General features: G+C 43.3%; 1 long non-coding RNA gene across 1 annotated transcript in view; it reads left to right on the top strand.

The window, feature by feature from the left end:
• Positions 1-4,299: 4,299 nt before the first annotated feature.
• Positions 4,300-22,563, top strand: part of Gm31419 — a 64,528-nt gene continuing 46,264 nt past the window's right edge. The window contains exon 1 of the long non-coding RNA XR_001783866.1: positions 4,300-4,379. This is a non-coding gene — a long non-coding RNA (predicted gene, 31419). The remainder of the gene's footprint in view (positions 4,380-22,563) is intronic.

The following is a 22,563-nucleotide window of genomic DNA, read 5'->3' as shown; positions in this document are numbered from 1 at the left end:
CCCACCCACACACACAAAAATGTATTTTTATTCCTGCCAAACATCAAAATTTAAGCCTGCAATTGTTTGCTCTGGTTTTCTGTTCAGTGAACGGTTGTTATTCACTGTAAGCCATATATTTCATCATTGTATACCTACTTTAATATGTGTGGTGTGTACATATTTTATGCTAATCAGCTAAGTTATACACAACAGAAACTTGGCAGGTCATACTTTAAATGAGGTGGATTTTTTTGAAAGTAAAATAAAATGTCTGAGGTTGACGGTCTGGTGGGGTGTCCTAGTGGTTAGTGAGGACTGAAGCTGCCTCTGGGTTTTTGAAGCACAAAGCCTAGGATGCAACTTCTCTCCTCTAGGTGGCTGCTGGGTCTCTCTGGCCGCACCAGCCAACTTCTCTACAGCAGATGGAAGGAAGAAGTTTGCCTTCTCTCTTTAAATGGAACTCTCTAAATGATCCCCCTTTAGCTCGGAAGCCATGTGTAACAAATAATAACAAAGGTTATTATTTTGAGTATTCTATTTTAAGAAATAGAAAACAGGTGTGCTTAAGTTTGAATCTTAACTGTCTCTCATGTGATGACACTGCAGTCCACAGCTTAGTGCTATCAGAGCCACTGGAAGCTTCCAGAGGTAGGAGGTGCAAGGTCGTTGATGGGTGTGTCCTCGGAGAGATAGAACCCTGGCCCCTTCTTCCCCTCTTCCACGTTTTGACCATGGGGTGAGCATCTTTCTTCTGCTTCTTCCCATTGTCATCTGGCACAGGCTTAGTAGAAATGGGACCAAACAAGCATGGATTAGAACCTTTGAAGCCATGAGCCAAGATGAAACTCCCTGTAAGCTGATTATCTCAGTTGTTCAGTATAGTGATAGAAAGCTGGCCAATAAAAGGTATTTAAAAGGCACTGGCCAAACTGTGCTCTAGATATTAAATATATATTTGTCAGTATTTTTATTGTCTGTACTAGCAACCAGCTTCTTAGGGTCAAGAGTCTGCTTTGATGAAAATAAATTATTATTGTATCTTTAATGCTATTTTATGTTTATCTTGCATGGCTTCTATTGTGTTACTTACTATTACGCATATGCACGTGTGTCCGTGTTGGGAGTCTATGCACATAGTTATGCACAGAGGACAGAAGAGGGCATCAAATCTCCTGGAGTTGGAGTTACAGGTGGTTATGAATCACCCAACATGTTTGGTTGGAACTGGCAGAGGGTGGCCCTTAGCTTCCGAGCCATCTCTCCAGTCCCTGTGCTTGATTTTATTCCACTAGCTTATCAACCACAATTGATTTGAGTCTGGATTGAAAGGAACGCAGTAACTATAGATCTGATGACAAAGAGAGTTGTGAGCAATTAATAATGTCTTCAGTGGTCGGTGCACAAGGGTTGGTCTTTACCTTACGTTTCAACTAATAGGTTTAGGAACATATGGCTCTCGTGAAGCCTGCTTCAATCTCCACCAAAAAGCTTTATTTAAATGTATTGTTTGGAATATTTTATTCTGGGGAAAGATGAAACCCTCAGCAAATTGGAACTCTCTCAGGCAGTTATACATTGTTTTTGCAGGTTTCTAGAGTATTGCTAAAGGAATTACATTCAAATTCCAAGTTACACTTAGCTGGCAAATTCTCAGTTGAAAGTTGCTTGGGAAGAGGATTTTTGTTATTCTTTAGAGGACGAAGTAGAAAAACAGGTCATGAGTTTGATGCTGTCAGAGTGGAGATGCAATTCGATGACATGTTCATCTCTACATTCTCCTAGAAAGCAGAGGGGGCACGAGCCATGACAAGGACTTTCCAAGTTCAAAACAGGTGCAAGGAAGACAATTTCAGGGTTTCTCTTCATTGAATTCCAATGAGCCAGGCATGGGGACGAGAGGGCCAGAGTTAAATTAAACCACAATCAAAAATAACCAGGGCCATGGAGAGCGAGATACTGAACTGCATCTAAAAAAAAAAAAAAAAAAAAAGAGTCTTTAAAAAGCTGTGATTGCGCAGCCTTCTTTCTCTGTTCTGCCCTACACGTCACAGTTCTTCAGAATGGTGAGAAGACAGTGACTTGAAGAGGTTTTGATTCCTCTACAGGGGCGGAATTACGCAACCCCCTGTACATGAGACTTCGGGGCGGAGCTGGAGTAGGCCTCTAGGAGGCTTTACTCGTGCCTTTTCTCTTGACTCTCCCACTTGTGCATTAAGGATTGCTGTTTTATTGAAGTAATCTGCATGACTATTGGCTTTTTTTACTTTGTTTATCTACAGCTGTGGAGAATGGCCTATATGTAAATACAACCTATTAATTCTGTCTCTTAGCTTGGTCTCTTTCAAGGAGACTCTGAGAGGCCTTGGAGCAGGTTATTTATTTGGGAAGTGATCTCAGAGAGCAGGAGGGGAAACCAGATGGAGAGAAAGAGGGAGGACCATCTAATACATTGAGAATGTGATCAAGATCGTATGGATCGGCAGGCTTGATTCTATCCAGGCCTCCAGAAATGTGTACAGCTGCATCCTGGAATCATCTATAGGCAGAATGGGAGCTTGGAGCATCCTGGCTTCCATCCTTTTTGGCTGTATAATTTGATTATCCCTGGGATTATCCAAATAACAAATAACTCACCTGAATTCCAGGCTGGGCCTTGATCTTGGTCCTTCATGCTGTGTCTACCACTGCCTCACAGAAAGGCCCAATGGTAACTCTCATGAGACCTTAACCGTTGCCTTGAGATGGACTGAGTCAGAGCAAGATGAAGCCTAGATGAGGTGTTGACTGTTCACTTCAGTCAGAGGTGAGCTGGTAGGGACAGGGAGGGCTGTGGGATGGTTTTGCAGAGGTGTCTGCCACAGTCCCTCACCGTGTGATTTGGAATTCAGTGCTTCTCAGCAGTTTGTTGTAGACCCTGTGAGCACAATCACTGCATGCGATGGTGCTTCTTAATGCGGGATGCAGCTTTAAGTCACTTCACAGAATGTGCAGACTAAAGGCACCATGGTAGCTCAGTTATATAGAGGTGTCATTTAAACTCTTGAGTTCTCTCTCAGGTCCCATGATGTAAATTCCAAATGCCTTTTCTATATGCTACTGTCACCACCTAAGGGCAGGGTAGGGAGGGAGATAAATGTGTCACTCGATAGATATAGCTCTTCTACCACTCCTCATGGAATCTGAGGAGGGGACTGTTGGCCAAGCTGAGGTTTGTGGATCCATGTCATTTTGGTCTCTCCACATAGTTTAATCTCCATCGTTAACTAGAGCGAGGCCTGGAAGACTGAGCCACTGGTAGAACGTGGAGAGGGGAAGAATGACTCGAGGGTGGTGTCTGCAAAGGCTTCGCAGTCTGATGTGCGTCTTGCACCACACGGCAAGGTTAAGAATCGCATAACCATACGGTATGCAAATAATAACTTCCTTGGTGGGTTACAAGCATTATGTAAAGTATTGGGCATATCCAAACTGCATTCATTCAAGTTTTTATGACTCATTGAAAGTAAGATAGCATGGAGCTGGATGCACAGTGTGGCTTGGGGTGAGCATGGTCCTAGACTTGAGCCTCCAGGCAAATAGAGCCCCCTCTCAGCAACTGGGGCAGCCTCTTCCAAACCCAAATTACCTGCAGCAAGAGGCTCACAGCCCACAAACCCCTATGGGATGCCTTATTTTCTAAACACAAGGAGACAAAAGGCAGGACCCAAGGGAGGGTAACATTTGAAAGACCTTCATTTTTGCCTAGCTGTCTGGATCCTTCCAAGATGAAAATTTTGGTTAAGTCTGCAACCCAAGCTAACTACTTGCAAGAGCATAGGCTTTCAAAGCTGGTACAGTTTGGTAGTTAAGCTATTGCCTAGTATTGGGTTTTATCTCAAGCAAAAATTAAAACAAAACAAAACAAACCCCCAAACAACAATACCCCCCAAAAAACAAAAAACAAAAAAATTAAACAAGCAAACAGAGAAAGAGAGAGAGAGAGAGAGAGAGAGAGAGAGAGAGAGAGAGAGAGAGAGAGAGAGAGAGAGAAAGAACACTACCTGGGACACTTGAGGTCTTTCCAAGAGGTATGAAGTGTATTTGAGGGAGTTTATTTCCAGATACTCAATTTTCATATGTACTTTTTAGAAACTGAATCGAGGTAATTTGACAACAAGACTGCTTCTCTCTGCCACATTCTTTTTATCCTCTGCTGTCTCCTACTTGCTACTCGACTGAAGGAATGTATGTCTTTCATCCATCCCACCCCATCCTGCCGTTTACTGCCTAGCATGTACAAAACTGGAACCGGGCAAAGGGAGACACGGGGAGACATGGGTCTTAAAAAAAGAACCTTGTATTTTTCATATTCTGTATTCCTACAGAGAGCTCCTGTCAGTTGCTGCAGGATAATGAAGGTAAGTCTAGTTGGCTGACTGCTTTGAGATTGGGACTTTGACAGGCATTGTCCACTAATGAATGAACTACATGTGAACCCCAAAGTTGCATTGCAATACTCAGAGCATCTGATAATATTGAATAAGAAATAGTATATTGGAATCAGCTTAATTTTTCTAATCCTTTATGTATATTAAACATGTTCTATAGAAAGAAATATACAAATGAAAGTCATTTGTTGTATGTATATGTGTGTGCATGTTGAGTGTATATATATATATATATATATATATATATATATATATATATATATACACATATATGTGTGTGTGTATACATATGTTGTGTATGTGTATATTATATAATGTGTATGTTATTATGTATTTGGATGTGTGTGTGTGTGTGTGTGTGTGTGTGTGTGTGTTTGGATCAGACTCAAGGCCTTGTTCATACTTGATGAGTGTTGTACCACTGAGCTGCCTCTCCTAGGCCTATCATTTGATAAGTCTTAATAGAGGCACATTAGTGTACCTCTTGACATATTAGAAGAGGTGATCTAACGATGGAGCAACACATCTGTTTGCAAGTTGGGTGAGTTTCAATTCTTAGCTTTAAAAATATGAAGGAGGGTGTAACAGAGTTATCAGGTCTCCAGCAATAAAAATAACTCCTAATGACAGACCACTTGCTAGTCTGGGGATACAAATCAGAAAGAGTTTGAAGAACCGAGCAATGTCTCTAACACAGCCATATGCCTTCCAAATGTACTTACCTATGTATTTATGCGAGCAGGCCATCTTGGCAATTACATCTTAGAGCACAATAAGTAGAAACAGTTGCTTCTGAAGCCATCTCACTCAAGCAAATACTAATGTCAGTCCAGAGAAGATTCTTCATCCCACTCAACCGGAAATGTGTTTCTAATAAATCTTACTTTTATGCTTAGCAATCATCAAAACTTATAATGAATTGATACTTTATTACCAAGAAGTCTAACTCGGTTTAAAACTCTGTCAGTAGAATGAAAAGGAGTTTAAATTCTTCTAGGATTTCTGGACCTCATTAGGCCCTAGTCCTTTGGGATGCTGTGTCTTTTGTCATGAGGAGATGGAGAGGCAGGGGGACTGCCTCTTGAAGTTCCTGTTGTGTGAACGGCTCCATGAGATTCTAACATGAAGCCTAGTCTCTCTTTGAGTGTGACTTCAAATTCTGGATTGATTCTGGAACCAGCCTTATGTCTTACCCAGAAATAGTCTTTCACTGCTATTTTGGAGCCACTTTAGTTCAGATTTGTCCCTCCTTAAATATGCTTTCCACTTTGAGAACATCTCTGACATGTGGGGTGTTCATGTGAGTTCCTATCGCTACTGCTTTAATCACGATTCTTTCAAAGCAAGTGTGTGTTCATTGCTTCATCCAATATGTATATGCCAGGCACTGTTCAAGGAGCTAAAATTACCTCTGTGAAGAAAACAGGCATGGCCAAAGCTTCATGGGGTATATACCTCAACTGACATAGAAAATAAGTAGAAAAGAGAGCCACTGCATAGATACATGACTAAAGACTATAAGTGCTGCATATGCATAGAACATGACTATTAATGATAAGAACAGGGTACTTAATTTTAAGTGGCTAGATATGATAATGTCAACAGAAGTCAGAAGTATAAGAAGAAGCCAGCAAGCTAAAATGATGGACTCATGTCCCAGTGAATGGAAACAACAACTGGAAAAACCCAGCACTAAGCATCTGGTTTCCTGGGGACTCCGTAGATGAGGGTGGGGTATGAGATTACTGGAGCGTTGAGCTAGGGTTGGGCTGAGTGACACAGAAGGAGGTTAGATTAAAAAAGCAAAAACCCAAGCAGGAATCACTTTAGTGAGTTAAAATTTCGGTATGGAAATCCAAAAGATTTCTGGCAAACTTGATTTATGTTTGAGAGAATTCTGCATCTCTCTGAAGATTGGGTTGGGGGTGGAGCAAGGTAGAGAGAAGGAGGCCATTTTGGAAATGTATCAACCCAGGTAGGTGAACACCCCCGGTGTCTCTGCAGCTTTTAATGGCACAGTTTCCGTTCTCCTTGTGGTTTCTATCCACTGTGGGTCAGCTGGGTGCTCTACTCCACTTCCATTCAAGGGAGGAGCTAGGTTGGTGGATCAACTGCTCTCATGAACAGGGACATCAGGATGGCAGGGGGATGTAACAAGCCATGCACTGATTCAGAAAACCTGTCTGGAAGCATCATGCCAATTCTAGCCATCTTTTATTATAGATCGTACCATATGGACAATTCTAAGTCAGCAGCAGTGGAAAGTGTCCCCCACAGGCAGGGGTCCTGCAGAGAAAGAAAATGGATTTGATGGAACCGCTATACGGTGCACTACAAGAGGGTGTTCTGTGGTGTGTATGTGATGTCAGTAAGGAGTGGGAGGTAGGAGATCTAAGATCATATTGGAGCTACTTTAGGCAGGGGTGGGGTGGGGTGGTGGGTGACTGACAGGAGCTCTTTTGCTAAGATGTCCTTAATCGACTGGGAACTGCATGAAACAAGCCATCATGTTCATGGCCACATCTCAAGGGCTACACAGTTTTCCCAAATGAATGAGTGGGACCCTGGAAACCTAACGCGTGTCCCGTGAGAGTAGCGTGGCTTGTATTTTCCCCCAAAGTCCTGAACATATTATATAAAGAAAGAGAAGATTCTTTTCAAACCCAGAATGGGTCCTCACTCAAGTTCTCTGCGGGGCTGAGAGGAAAATTGATTGAAGTGATCTTCCTTTCCTCCATGGGGCTACTCCCAGAGCTGCCTGCCCTGTACTATCCAGCCCCCTTCTCTTTTAGGTCTTAAATTTCTCCCATTTCTTATTCATTGCAGATCTCTTTACACCCCAGGATAGGAGAGGAGAGGAGATGTCTGCAACATTGCCTTTGGAGAAAGTAGGTCTCTAGATATAGCCAATAAATCCTGCACAGCACATAACTCTCTTTAACAAAGAGAGAGGCTGGTAGAGGGAGGTGAGGGGAATCCTGTGAAGACAAACCATCAGTAACACTCCAAGGGAAGCCTGCTTTCTGGCCTCTGCTGCCAGTGGGAGGGCACTGGCTGGCCCCTCTGCTCAGCAGCTCTCTAGCTTCAGTCTCCGGGGAAGCCAGAGTAAGGGAAGTGTCCAGCTGTGTCTATAACAAGCAAGGTGATGGGGCTTAGTGTGCAGTACAGAGTAGGTGACTCAGCTTCTCCAGAATAGCAGCTGCCACTTGACCATGCACACACACACACACACACACACACACACTTATGCACACACATGCACACACAACACAACCATACACACAAGCACACACACATGTACAGATACACTAATGCACACACATGCTATATATATATATATATATATATATATATATATATATACACACACACACACAAAACCAAACATATGCACACATATACACATACAATCACACACGTGCAACCAACCACAAACACTCATGCATGATCACACAACATACATACACACTCACATTCACACTCACACATATATACAAATGTTGTCATGCACACACATACACGCACACCCACATGCACACACACAAGCATGCACTTGCTCACACACATGCACATACACACATGTACACACAACCACACATACACACATGCAACATGTAATACAATCACACACACAACAACACACGCATGCACAATCATGCAACATTCACATACACTCCCATTCACACACCCACACATACTCTCACACACATATACACACATGCACACACTCACACGCACATGCATGGACACCCACCCCTACCTGTACATACATGCCCACACATGCTAAAATGTGTATATACATTCACATGTACCACACACTCATCCAGAAAAAACATGTCAGCCTGTTACCAATGAAAAACAAAATAAATCCTCCACCTTCACCCACTCCAGATCCAGCAATGCTTGATTAGGCCCCCCTGGCTTTGCTGTAGACAGCACCTCTGGCTGAGCCCACCTAATATTAAAGACTGTTCTCTGGAGAATGTCTCTCCTGAAGTCTACAGGGCAAAGTCACTTTTCTCTACACAGCACCGCAACCCCCTTCGCAGAGAAAGTAGTCATTTGCTTTCTTCCCTTGTCTCGGGGGAGGGCATCTTTCCTAACTGCAGAGTCAGCTATTCCTAGGAAAAAGAAAGAAAAGGGCCTGGCTGTTAAGACTTTCTAATTAGTGACTTTTCTTTATAGATTCACGAGCCTCAGAACACTTGACAGCCATCTAACTGTGGCCCATATGTAAGAAAAGCAGACCATCCGAGGCTTGGAACTGGCCTGGAATTAGATCTCCAACTGTCTGATATACTTCTGCACGGCTCCCCAGACAAGCCTTGTGTTTGCAGCTCCTAAGATGGCCTCTGTGGATGGGAGACGTTCTTTTTTGTTTGTTTGTTTTCGAGACAGGGTTTCTCTGTGTAGCCCTGGCTGTCCTGGAACTCACTCTGTAGACCAGGCTGGCCTCGAACTCAGAAATCTGCCTGCCTCTGCCTCCTGAGTGCTGGGATTAAAGGCGTGCACCACCACGCCCGGCTTTTTTTTTGGGGGGGGGGGGAGACATTCTTATCACTGACATGAGATCCCTGACAAAGAGGAGGAAAAGGAGAAAAGGTTTGTGTATCTCACGCTTTCAGTCCATCACAGTGGGGAGGCAACATGAAGTGGGCCAATAAAACATGGCTGGGGACCAGGAAAGCAGTATAGGGGCGGGCATGGCAAGGTGTAGCTCCTAAGGATATCCTTTCTGTGGCTTACTTTTCCCAACCAGGCCTCACCTCTTCTTTCCCCCACCTTCCAATAATGCTGTTGCACTATGAATCAATCGGTGCATTAATCCATTGATTAACTCAGAGCCTTCAGGATCCCACCCATCACTTGTCATCAGCTGGTAACCAAGTCCCCATCTAACACAAGGGCCTGGGGAGGACGCTTGCTACTTGAACCACAGTGATTGGTGATAGCCTCCATTTTTGTTTTGCTGGTTTCCCAAGGAACCTTTGTATTTGCTTATTACAGTGTCTCCTGACGTCACTGGCCTCCTCTAGGACCAACTGCTAGATTGGTTCAATAGGTTTGTGGTTGTGACCAAATACCTGACAGAAGTATCGGATGGGGAGAAATGCTTATTTTGGCCCATGGTTCAGGAATACAGTCCACAATTGTGGGTAAGACACGGTGGCTGAGGTGGGTGAGTTCGTGGTGTGTGAGTGTGTATATGGGAGGTGGGGTCACTGGGAGTTTCTGGGGTTTCCCACAATAGCATCCAGTCCTCCCATCAGGAGGATCTCAGGATCTGAGGGAGTTGGAGGTAGGGAAATAACCAAGCCACATAGCAAGGCTTGTCCCCGTTGTACCAGAAGCTGCTACTTCTACCTGGTCCCAGCAAAAGCAGACAGGAGCCAGACCCTAGGAATGAGCACTGAAGTTTCTTAGCAAACACACTGGCAAGCTTTGGGTAGCCACTGGGAAAATGTCCCAACTCCACTCAGGCCATTTACAGGAGTCTGTTCTCCTTTCCCACCATGTAGGGGTCAAACTCAAAGTATCAGGCTTGCTCACTTACTGAGCCATCTCACTGGTCCTAGGAATTGAATCTAGCAGAACCCGCTGATACTTGGAGCTAGGCCATCCACCTGGGATGGCAGAACAGGAAAAGATGCAATGGGGCAAGGTGGTAGCCAGGGCCCCAGGCTTTGGATCCTGGAAGGTGACCCTCCTGCACAGCAGACACTCACTCCCTAGTGTGTACCAGGCCCCTCTTTGCCAGCAATCATAAGGTTCAGAAAGCTCAGAGGGCCTGGTGCCTCCCCACCAGTCGGCCTGCCTCAGTCACCATCTGTTCATCAGAACTAGCAGATCTCACAAGCAGCCTATTGGCTGGATGTGGCTGAAACCAGTGACTGATTTTCCTGTTGTGACTGTAGAGAAGGGCAGAGGGCACTAGCACTGGCCATGGATCATGTTCTGGGATTGTTGATGCTGCCTGACCCTTCTAGGAAGGGCACAGGCAGTACTGGGACCAAGGCAGAGCCCTCCCCAACTCTGACTTGACCCGAGTTCAGTCTGAGGCCTGGAGGTTGATGTTTTAATCCCACAGTGATGCTCAGAGCTTGGGTAGAGATGATTATAAGGTAATATGTTTTGCTATCAGATAGTAAATTAAAAACAAGACTTCTAATTTTGAGAAGCAAAACATAAAATCTGACTCCAAAATAACCCCTCTCTTGCCATTGACACTGTGTCTTATTTGTGATGGGGGGCAGGCTCACCAGACATGCCAATCAACTAATTCTTTCATTACTGGCAGACCTAGGGGAAGAGCAGATCTCACTTCTGTGTTAGCTAGACAGCTATGCAGTAGCGGCACAGGTCAGTGAATGTAAACTGTGCAGCTTCCTTCTCCCCTGTGCCTTTCCCAGCAGAGTCCAGTGCATAGCAAGTACTGTACTAATAAGTTCATCATGGGTCAGCTCTGAACTGGGCTGACTCCACAGCTCCCAGGCCCGGGAAGGCAGGAGAGACTTGCTCACTCACTGACCTCAGATGAAATTTTGATAAACTGTTGATTCCTTTGGTTATTTATGAGTTACTACATGCATATAAATGAACATATTTTACTAGCTGTACAAATTACATTTTATCGGTATGAAACATGCATTACATTCCACAGGCTGCTGAGCTGGCTGAAGAGGAAGGTTTTTTTGATGAACACAAACTCTAATGCTATTAGAGTTTGTGTTCATGAGTACGTATTTGACCCCTAAGGGTTCTCCTAAGAATCCCAGGCTCTGTTGTTTCAGACTGAACCAGCTCCAGTTAAGGGTGAAGAGACAGAAGTCTGGCAGCAAAGCCCTGCCCCCTCAGCCAGTAAGGACTCACCCTTAGCCATTGCTAGTCATGAAATGACAGCGATAGGGTTAAGATCCAGGGATAATGTTTGTTGAGCTAGTTTGTCCCCTGCTTCTGGTTCCTTAGGAATGGAGTTTCTAAGAGCTGCCCAAGCAGCTTTAACAATCTGTTTAAGGCGTTGTTGTCCATGGCGATCTATACCGCTGAGCCATTCCACGCAAACCATCCTGCACTGTCCATAAGCCGTATCACAGTAGCTCCTCATGTCCATATGTTTCCTTTAGGTACATCGGAGTCAGATAGCGTTATTTTAAAGAGGGGAGCTAGCTTTTAAAAGATGATGGACTAGTTCCTGGACTGGGAGCTTATGCATTTGAAATCAGGACAAAGGACCCCAGATAAAATGGCTAAGGAGGCTACACACTGATGCGCACACGAGGGAACCATGGTAAGGTGGAGATGGAGTTGGGGCTCGCTGAGCACTGATGGTACACTCAACAAGTATATACCAACTGTATGCCTCCAGTGGCCCACAAGCCTCTACTCCAGGCCTTTGGGAGTAAATGTGTTTTGGAAAAAGGGCATTTCAGGCTTTAAAGAGGCAATGGGATGAATATATTAATAATATACATATTAATAACATTCCCAACAGAGTCTGGGGTAGCACCTGATACTCAAACACATTAATATCTTTGTAGTTAAAGACGTGTTCGCTACTAATGGAATAAAGACTATGAATAGCCTCAGGTTATATTAGGTCAGGATTTGTTTCTGTTAGTTTGTCACAAATTTGAGCAAAAAAAAAAAAACCCTCTTTTTTGTTTGTTTGGTTTTGTGCTTTATGAAGATCAAGTTTTGTGGGCCATAGATTGATCTTATCTATATTATCTAACTTCCAATATGTGAGTACATTGACCAGTAAAGATAATTTACTAGACAAGGTTCAACATTTTAGCATGTCTTTTTGAGATTACATCTTTCTCAGTCAGGGACCATCTATAAAGAAAATGATAAACATCGTTCCAGATCCTTAGTTGGCACCAAATCCCAGCTTGGCTGTGTTGGTCAACTTTTCATCCCTATAACAAAATACCTAAGATGATTAGCAAGAAAAAACAAAAAGGTTGTGTTGGCTCCTGGTTTTGGAGGTTTCAGCCCATGGTTCCTTGCTCTGCTGCTTACTGCCTGTTATGGCAGAAGTGTTTGGGGGAGGAGGCAGGGAAGCAGGTAGAAGAAGGGGTATGGCATAGCCCAGGGGATCTGACTAGATCCATGTTCTAAAAGTTCCACCATCCTCCATTAACCCAGTAGAGTGGTGACTGAGCCACTTAACTCTCAACACTAAACTGGCCTTTTGAGAACAGTCCAGATCTGTACTGTCATGGCCCGAGGCTCTAACTCCTTCCTTGGGTATGCAGCCATTCCTAAGGGACTGGCAGGGCCCTTTTATGTCTTAAGGAAGGAGCCTGATTAGGAAACAGTTATTTCTTTGGGTGGAAGTCTCCAAGATTGTAAAGAACCTTTCAATTGTACAAGCTTCTGTGCTCAACTGCTAGGCTAAAATCTTGCATTATTATGTACCAGTTGTGAGACCTCAGATAAGTTTTCTCCTTTCTTGGCACTAAAGCGTCCTCCACATTGTGAATGCATGGGATAAGAGCTGCAATGTCTGAGGGCAAACCTCACAAGGGCAAAATTATTTAATGCCAGGGAAGCTCTTAGAGGGGCTCCCGGCAGGCACATAGGCGCTCCCAGTTAACGCTGGGTGCTTTGATCATTACTTGTTTGCATAATTAGACAGAATGATCCCTCCACCCATTCGTATCTGGCTCCTTGGTACCTTCCCCCACCCGTATGCACGTCATCTTACAGGGCAAAGGGACTTGGGGGATGTGATTAATGGAGAACTTGTAGGTGAGGAGGTGTCCTGGATTCTGCAAATGGCTGCAACCTAATGACAGGCAACACAAGGGAGAGGCCACTCCTGTGTCAGAAAGGCTCTGGGAGGGAGGATGTGGGAGGGAGGCTCTGGGAGGGAGGATGTGGGAGGGAGGATGTGGGAGGAGCATGGAACAGAGTCAGGGAGGAGCTGCAGGGCTGACCTTGTCTGCCAGTCCAAGAGAGCAGGAAGTTTCTGGGGCCTGGCATGCACGAGGAAATAAATTTTGTCTCTAAACCTCTAGAAAACAGTTCTATCCCGGTGGGACCTCCATTAAACATCTAATCTAGAGAACTTGGGGATAGCAGAGTGTTGTCTGAAGCCACTAAGTTTGTGACAATCTGATATGGCAGCACTGGGAAAGCTATGCTGCTATGCTGCTTGTTTCTTGTGTCTCTGATGAGCAACGTCCTCGCTCCTCCCCTGAGTTTACTTGGAGGAAAGAGCTTACCAATGCTCTTACCAATGTGTGTGAAAACCGTGACAAGCATCTTCTCCCAGAAAACAGAGCAACTAAGATGGGAAACACTGAGGCAAATAGGGCTTTATAGCTGTTTGCCAGGGAAATACCAATAATAAAATAATTAAGAATTGAATTAGATAACAACAATGATATTGAAAAGAGAACAGTAACTATGGATAGAAAAACTGACCAGTCATACATTGCCAGTAAAAATGGATGTATGGATACTGTGTAGGACAGTGTCTGCTATTACTCAGTGTTAAATCTAGGATTGCCGTAGGTAGCTGATTTACCAACCATGTCACTCTACTCAAACTATATTCCCCAAAGAATTGAAAATGAGGATTGAGGAGAACCCCTCTCCCACATTTGTGTGCTAATATTTACAGCAGCATTGTTCATAATACCAGAAGATGAAAATGATCCAAACATCCAGGAAATAAATGAATGAGTACAGAAAAGACTGGACTCAAGAATGTCATGAAATTAAGGATTCCCAGGTCACTAAGATCTAATGAGTGCTACACTGCAGAGGACCATGAAGACATGTGCTAAACAAAAAGAAGTAGGCATGCATAACACCACAAGTTATATGATTCTGACTATGTGACATACTGGGGTAGTTCTTAAAAATTAAAATAGCTTTGTAGAAACAGAGACCAGATTGGCAGTTGCTAACAGCTAGGCTAGAGCCAGCTAATGATTGGGCAGTGGAAGGGAAGGTGGAGCTGAAAAGTTTAGGGAGAAGGAGGAGAGGGGAAGAAGAGAGGATGACGAGGAGGCGGAAGGAAGATGGAGCAGAGGCACATGGCCTAGAGATAACCGCAAGTTATAAGGGATCTCACAGATGGGACTATAGCAGTGTAGTGGGAGATCAGCCTGATCCAGGCACGCAGCTTGTATTCATAGTAACTGACTTGTGTTTTCTTTGCATGGGCTGATTTGGGTTGGAGATTTACTGCAACAGACCCCACTAAGGTCTAGCTGGGCCAGCGTCCTTCTTCCCGTAACATATTTCATCTACAGAAAAAAAGACTGAAGCTAACTAGCCTTCAAGCTTCAGCTCAATGCAGGAAAGATTAAAAACTTCTATACGAGGCAGGATGATATCAAGGAAAATTCATCTGAACCCATATCCTATGCAACCAATAGATAGTAAAAAAATCATCTGTATTGGGCATAAGATGAAAAAAAAAAAAGCTACAGTCTTTGTACAAACATTCCAAGGAGGGAAACCCATGTTCAGGACACGAAGAATGCCGGCCTTCAAGATAAAACTAAAACGCTAAGCGCGTTCCTGGCAAGTGCATTGTGCTGTGCACAGTGTTTGCTTTGCAGTGCACAGTCATTTAATGAGAACACAAATAAAGCAAAAGATCAGAACAAGAAGACAAACCACAAAATGAGCTGGAACGAGATAGGAAAGAGCTTAAGGCACAGAAGAAAATTCTGAATAATGTAGAAAAAGAGATTTTTTTAATAGAAGGGACTGGAGAGATGGCTTAGTGGTTAAGAGTAAAAACTACTCATGCTAAAGACCTGAATTCAGTTCTCAGCACTCACATCAGGCAGCTCACAACTGCCTGTCACTCCAGCTCCAGGGGATCTGATGCCCTCTTCTGGCCTCTTTAGGTATTGCACACTCATGCACACATGCATATACACACAATTTAAACATATGTAAGAAACAGAGATAATAAGCACAAGTAGAAAATTGTATTATTACAGAGAAGTTACAGATAAAGAGAAAATCACAGAGAATGCAGAATAAATAATAATTTGATAGTAGTTAAGTGGCTCAAGATAATTCAGTGTAAGGATATTTTATGTTCTTGCTGTGGACTTGACAAGAGAAAGCAGAAAAATATTAGAAAACATAATATCAGAAAGTTTCCTGAAGTGATGGAAGAGCTGATTTATCAGGTTAAGAGGCCACACTGTAGATGCCTTCTTGTCAATTCCCAAATCCCTGAGAACAGTAGAATAGTGTCTAAGACAGGAAAAGGAACGTGGTCTGCAATATATTCATCTAGTTAATTTTTTGCTCCAGTCTAAAGGCAACAAGGAGACTCTTTGCAAAACAAAAGCAATGCGTAAATTAGCACCCAATAGCCCTGTGGCAGGAAGTCTTTAAGGATCCACTCCAAAGCAGACTGCCTGGGCTTGGGTTCTGTTTTTATTCCTTCCTAATGCTATAATTCAGGCAAGGTGCTTGGCCTTTCTTTTTATCTTGGTTGCTTCATCTGTTAAATAGAGACTTTGGGCTGTCTTTAGAGATTCAGTTACTGTGTCTTCTGTCTGTCTGTCACCTATCTGCCTCTAGCTCTATTGTGATCTCTGTAGTTGTAGTTACAGTGCTTAGAACAGTACCAGGCACATAGTAAATGCCTTATGAACATGTTTGTTCCATCAAATATTATATATCATTGTGTGAAATCTATCCCACCAAGACCTAACTGAAAAATAATGAAAATGACCTCAGGGGAGTATTGAGTCAAATAAACAGCTAAGATGATCAAAACCAACAGCAGCGAGAAGTGTGACAGCTGAATATAAGCACACACACACACATGCACATACACATGCACACACACATCCATACACACATGCATATGCACACATGCATACACACATGCACACACACATGCACATACACACATGCACATACACACATGCACATACACACACATGCACACACACATGAATACACACACATGCACATACACACACACACACACACACCTCTTGATCAAGCAAACAAGACAAAATACCCAGCCTACCAGGAAGTATCGTGAGGAAGTCATGGGAAAGTTGTAAGTGCTCTGTACACTTCATCTTTTTAGGAAAATCTCTCAGTTCCTATTGTTTAAATGAAAACACGTAGACAAACAGCATCTTAATGATATCCGTTGCTTTTTGTATCCATAGAGCCATCTCTGAAGAGTCAAATTCTGAGTTTTAGAATTTTAAAAAATCTCAGTCTCTCTTGTTTTCTATTAAATTTATATGTGGCTAGATTTCTAATGTTTATTTTGTAAGGGCTATAACAGGATCTCACTGTGATGAAAGTGTTTGTGTTTCTTGATCCATTCTCCCTCCCTCCCCCCCCCCATAGAGCAATATACTGGCAGGAGTTATTGGTGTTGAGGAGTCCTGCATTGATCTTTTTTATCTGTATCTTGAGTCTTTATAATATGCATGCAGAAAACCAAGAAAGCCATTATTCTAAAATGAACCAATTAGCTAACCATCTTAATGTATAAACCACTTCTCAGCCCTGGAAGGAATGACTCACACCTGCTCAAATGCATTTTGATCTTGAAAGAAGAGATTGTATGTGTAATCAAAATCAACCTTTTCATATTTTCGTCAACTATTTCCCACTCTATTACTTAAGCATTAGGGAACAGTTCTGTCTCGTCAACGCCCAGCTGGAAATACCATGGCTGAGGCGTGTGGAGTGACTCATGGGAGCACACGTTCCCACGTCACGGGGGAATGGTCACCACCAAGTAGCCTGGAATTTCCCATGATGGTGAGCAAGGAGGTAGGGCTTTCAAAGCAGCAAGCAACAATTTCTGCTCTTGCCATTCAAGTCACTGTGGTAATGACATTCACCCTTGACCAAGGCAACTCTGCCAAGCTGGTATGGAACCGAAGTGGAGTTCTAGGTTCAGCTGATTGATGTGAGCCTCCTTCCTAAGAGTGCCTCTTGGTCACTCTCTCTTTATGCTTCCCTCTGATGCTGGCACCTCACTAACCTGGGAGTGTCCTGAGGACGAAGCCAGGTTTTACTCCTCCATCTTGCCTGGGCAATGCACAGAGCCTGCCTTGGAAAGCGGCTCATGGGGTCTTGCTGCATGGCTGACTGGCCCCGTTGAATAGCCTGTATCTGTGTGAGAGCAACAGCTAGGAATAAAATGTCTGTCTTCCTTCTGAATCAGGCAAGACTGAAAAATGTGAACGTAATCAGCCATGTGCCTGAAGACATCTCTAGAAGTAGGCATGGCTTCTCTGTTACCTAGAAGGTCCTTTTTTTTTTTTTCAATTTTTAAAAAATTTTTAGAAGCAACAAAGAATGCAAGAAGAGTTGATTTAGGAGCAGTGTTTCTGTTGTCATCCCTGAGAAGACCTCAGGAACCAGCCGGCAAAGTTTAGCCTGTAGTACTTCTGCTGTTCCACATCCTAGCAGCCCCAGGAGGGTTCTCATTTTCCCACACAGTGCTGTGTGTACTTAGCCAGCCACTATGAATTGCTTAAAGTTTAATTATTTACAGAGCTCATTTGGAAGATAGCCATAGACTTTTCAGAAAAAAAATTATATTTATAGTGTTTCATTCATGTTAGCTGTAGAGTTGTCTCTTTTAAAGAACAGGGCCCTTGACTCATGTGAATCTGATCCCTAAGACTGTCCTGTGTTGACTGATCAGATCATTCTAACAGAGGCAAGTAGATCTGAAAAAGTCTCTTGTCTCACAAAGGTAGGAAACAAAGATCAGAGATTGAGAATTAAGGCCAAGAAGGTGCCTGAATGGGGTCCACATCAGACCAGCATTGCCTTCCTGCACTTGTTTATCTACATGACATCATCCATCCACCCACTCATCCACCCACCCACCCACCCAGCTATCCACTCATCCATCCATCCATCCGTCCATCCATTGTGCTGGTGATAGAACACACAGTCTTATGCATGCTAGGTAATTGATCAACCACTAAGCTTTGCTCCTGGCCAATTTCTTTCTAATGGATTACAACATACGCAGCATGTTGGTGATAGGAAGGAAGGAAGGAAGGAAGGAAGGAAGGAAGGAAGGAAGGAAGGAAGGAAGATAAGCTGCATGTGTTACTAAGATTGTGTTTCTTGACTAGTATGCAAATTGGAGCAGAATGTCATCTGTCCTTTTTGCCTTTGAATGCAGGGATGATCACATGGTGTGCTGGTGGGGAGTATTTACAGAGGGGCTCTTATCTCAGCCTTCAGTGATGCTTCTCTGGCTCCTAAGAATTTGCTGATGAGTGTAGGCCTGGACACGTGCTTAGATAGCTGCACAGTACAGGCAGATATTGGGTGGCCTCCTGGTTAGGCACTTTTTAGGCAGGAGAACATCTTTTAGTTTGTGTATTTGTGTGTGTGTGTATGTGTGTGTGTGTGTGTGTGTGCATGTATGTGAGTGTGCATGTGAATGTATGTGGTATATTTGTGTGAGTGTGAAAGTATGAATGTTAGTGTGTGTTGTTTGTATGTTAGTGCATGTATGAAGTCTGTGTGGGTATATACGTATGTGTCACTGTGTTTGAATGTGTATGAATATGTGAGTATATGTGTGAGTACATATGTAAGTGTGTGTCTGAGTGTATATAGTGTGTGTTTGTGTGTGGTATAAGAGTGTGAGTGAGAATGTGTGACTGAGTGGTGTGTGCATGAGTATGTATGTATATTCTGTGTGTGCAAGTGCATACATGTGTGAATGTATGTCATTGTGTTTGTGTGTGGTATGAGTGTGTTTGAGTATGTGTGGTGTGTGTTAGTGTGTGTATGAGTATGTATGTAAGTGTGTCTGTCTGTATGTAAGTGCATGTTTGTGTGTGTAGAAGAATGTGAGTGTGTGGTGTATGAGTGTGAGTGTATGTGAGAGTATGTGAGTGTATGGTTGAGTGTGTGTGTGTGTGTGTGTGTGTGTGTGTGTGTGTGTGTGTGTGAGTGAAGAGGGGAACTATGGAGATTATTCACCCTGACTCCCAGCAGCTAGGGTGCAGAGCAAAGGGTTATCCTCCAGTTGTAGGATAAGGACAGCCTCCTTCCTTCTTGGACTCACCCATAGAAAAACAAGTCATCAAGGCATGAAAATGGCTTGCAGGTAGACCAGGAGGCCTGACACTTTTAGACCTGGGCTGGAATCCTGGAATTTTCAGTTTTATAAACCTTGCAGCCTTCAGAGCTGTAAGCCATGCAATTACAAAAAGTTGCCTGCAGAGCAAGGACTGCTTCCCTTAAAGTATTGAGAGAAAACCTTGAGAGATACAGAAATAGAAGTGTCTTGGGTGTCCTGATCCATTGTGCTGTTCAATTTCATTGACAGCCTTGGGTGTGATTTACTTGAGATGTTGCTGTGTGCTGGACCTGGGCCTGTGCTTTCCGGTGATTTCTTCTTTAATTCTCACACAAATCCCATGGGATATGATCCCTGTCTTATGGACCAGGAACAGAAATGCAGAGAAATTAAGAAATGTCTTTAGCCTTTGCAGGCTCTACGGAGTCATTCAGAATATAACCCAGATGAATATAACCTCAGAACAGTTTGGTTCACCCTACCTTACTGACAACAGGAGAGATAGCCATGTTACCAAAAAGCATGGCCATTGAAAGCCCCTTCTTCCTTTTGCCTGCATCAAGGTTTTCCAGTACCTCTTAGGACCAATGATACTGATTCTAACTGTGTTTCATTCTATTCCCCCAGCAGTAGATGCCACAGGGAGACTTACCCTGATGATCATTAGACTATTTACAATGACATAAACTTCTATCAACGTCAAGGGAGGAAAAAAAATCAGTCCTTGAAAGAAACCTAGCCACCTTTAGAGATCTGGAGAGCCTTTCTGCTTTATCTATTTCTGTTTGGCTCGGAGAGCTTGTAAGCTACACTGTTTCAAGTCAGTGATACAGCCCCAGATCCTGGCACAAGATCAGAACTCTGGTCACCAAGGAACCTTCATAGGAGATACAGAATAAGGATGCAGATAGACATCTTAGATGAGCACACTGCAGGAAGCCAGTCAGTGAAATCAAGGCACAGAACACACGTGTCCACTTTCAGCTCAGGGATGAGCTATGTATCCTCTTTACCCTTACAGAAAAAGAGACAAGTGAGGGAGAGTCAAGGAGACCAGTGGAGGACAGTAGGATATCTGGGAACTAGGATCAGGTAAGCTTTATCTATTGTTGAGCTGAATGGGGTCAGGGAAAGAACAGGATTCTAGAACTCAGAAATGACGTGTGTCAAGTAGCACTTCAGGGCAGGACCAGTAGGACTTCTGTACATGGGCTGTAAAGAAGCTCTTGTAGAGAATAAAGGAGCTGTTTATAAACAGATACACAGTTTTCATTTCTAAAGACCAGATCAGTGTCCCCTGACCTTCACAGATGCACTATGTTGCATACAAGCCCTCCAACACACACATATTTTACATTCATAATAAAATAAATTGAAAAATTAAACCACCTGTGGTGGTTTGAATAAGAGAGGCCCCAGTAGGCTCATATATTTGAATGCTTAGTTCTTGGGAAGAGGAACTACTTGAGAAGTCTTAGGAGGTGTAGCCTTTGGGGTAGGTATGGTCTTGTTGAAGTGTCACTGGGGGTGGGCTTTGAGGTTTCAAAAGCTCAAGCCAGACGCAGTGGCTCTCTCTTCCTGTGTGTTTGGATGCAGAGTTCTCAGCTACTGTTCCAGCATCATGTCTGCCAGTGGGCTGCCATGTTCCTCACTGTATAAAAATGGACTAAACCTCTGGAACTATAAGCACACCACAATTAAAATGATTTCTTTTATAAGCATTGCCTTGGAAAGGTGTCTTTTCATAGCAATAGAACAGTGACTAAGATGCCATCCAGTTATGTTGCTAACCTAAACAATTTTGTGTGTCTGTATGTGCATATGTATACACATGTCCATGTGCATGTTCCTGTGGGTACATGTGTAAGCATGTGCCTGTAGAGTTAAAGAAAAAAATGTTAAATGCTGTGTTTTTGAAGCCTTACCAATAAAAAATCATTATTGTGTGTGTATATGATATGTGTGTCACATGTATATGTGTGGAGGTCAGAGGGCAACTGTGCAAAGCCATTTTTCTCTTTCCATCTTTATGTTGTTCTAGGGATTGAACACAGGTTGCCTGGCTTGTATGGGCAGTGCCATTACCCAGTAAGACATTTCAGCAGCCTTTGCCTTGTATTTTGAGACAGGGTCTCTTATTGGCTGGAGGTGTGTTGCTTAGGTGGCTGTCCAGTGTGTCTTAAGGATCTGCTTGTCTTTGACCCCCCCAATTCCAGGTGACAAATACATGCCACCATGACCATCTTTCAAAAATGGAAACTGGGTCTTGAACTGAGGTCCTCACGCTTGCGCAGCAAGCTCTTTGTGCACTGAGCCATCTATTCAACTCTATACCATTTCTTGAAAAGCAGTAGCATCCCTAAAAGGATTTGACCCTTTATTTTTTTTCTGACCTTGAGAGTCATCTTCCTATCATGATTTCCTGGAGTATGAATAAAGTTTTTTTTTGACTGATCTTATTCATACAACCTGTGGGTTTATTGACATCAGTAAAATTTCCAGTCTAAACTTTGCTTTCACACTGGCATGATTAGTCTTGATTGCCAATTTGATGGGATTTAGAATCAGAATGGAAACAAATCTCTGAGGGAGTGTCTAGATTAGGTTAACTGAGATGAAAAGACAGTGCCCCAACCCCCCATCCCCCCACCCCCCTCCCTGATAACTATGGGCAGTAGCATTCCATAGGCCAGCATCCTGGACTGAATAAAAATAAATAATAGATAAGAAAGTGAGCAAACAGCAGCAGCCTTCATTGCACCCTGCTTTCTGACTGTGGATGCAACATCACCAGGCACTTCATGCACCGCCATTGCAGCGCCCACCACGGACGCTGGAGCTCCCGGAACTGCAAGCCAAAGCAAGCCCTTCCTTCTCAAGTCGATTTTTGTTGTTGTTGTTTGTTTTTGTTTTCATTTTTTGATTTTTGGCTTTTTTTGTTTGCTTTTTTGTTTTGTTTTGTTTTGGTAAGGTTTTATCTCAGCAACAAGACAAATGTTTAATACACTACAGAGTCATCACTTTTAATCTTTTCTTGAAAGTCAGATGCTGTGTCTGGATGTTGTGTCTGGCTCTTTT

This window comes from Mus musculus, chromosome 3, assembly GCF_000001635.26.
Source record: "Mus musculus strain C57BL/6J chromosome 3, GRCm38.p6 C57BL/6J".
NCBI classification, from domain to species: Eukaryota; Metazoa; Chordata; class Mammalia; order Rodentia; family Muridae; genus Mus; species Mus musculus.
The sequence above is the reverse complement of the archived record's forward strand: the minus strand, read 5'-3'. Positions and strand labels throughout refer to the sequence as shown.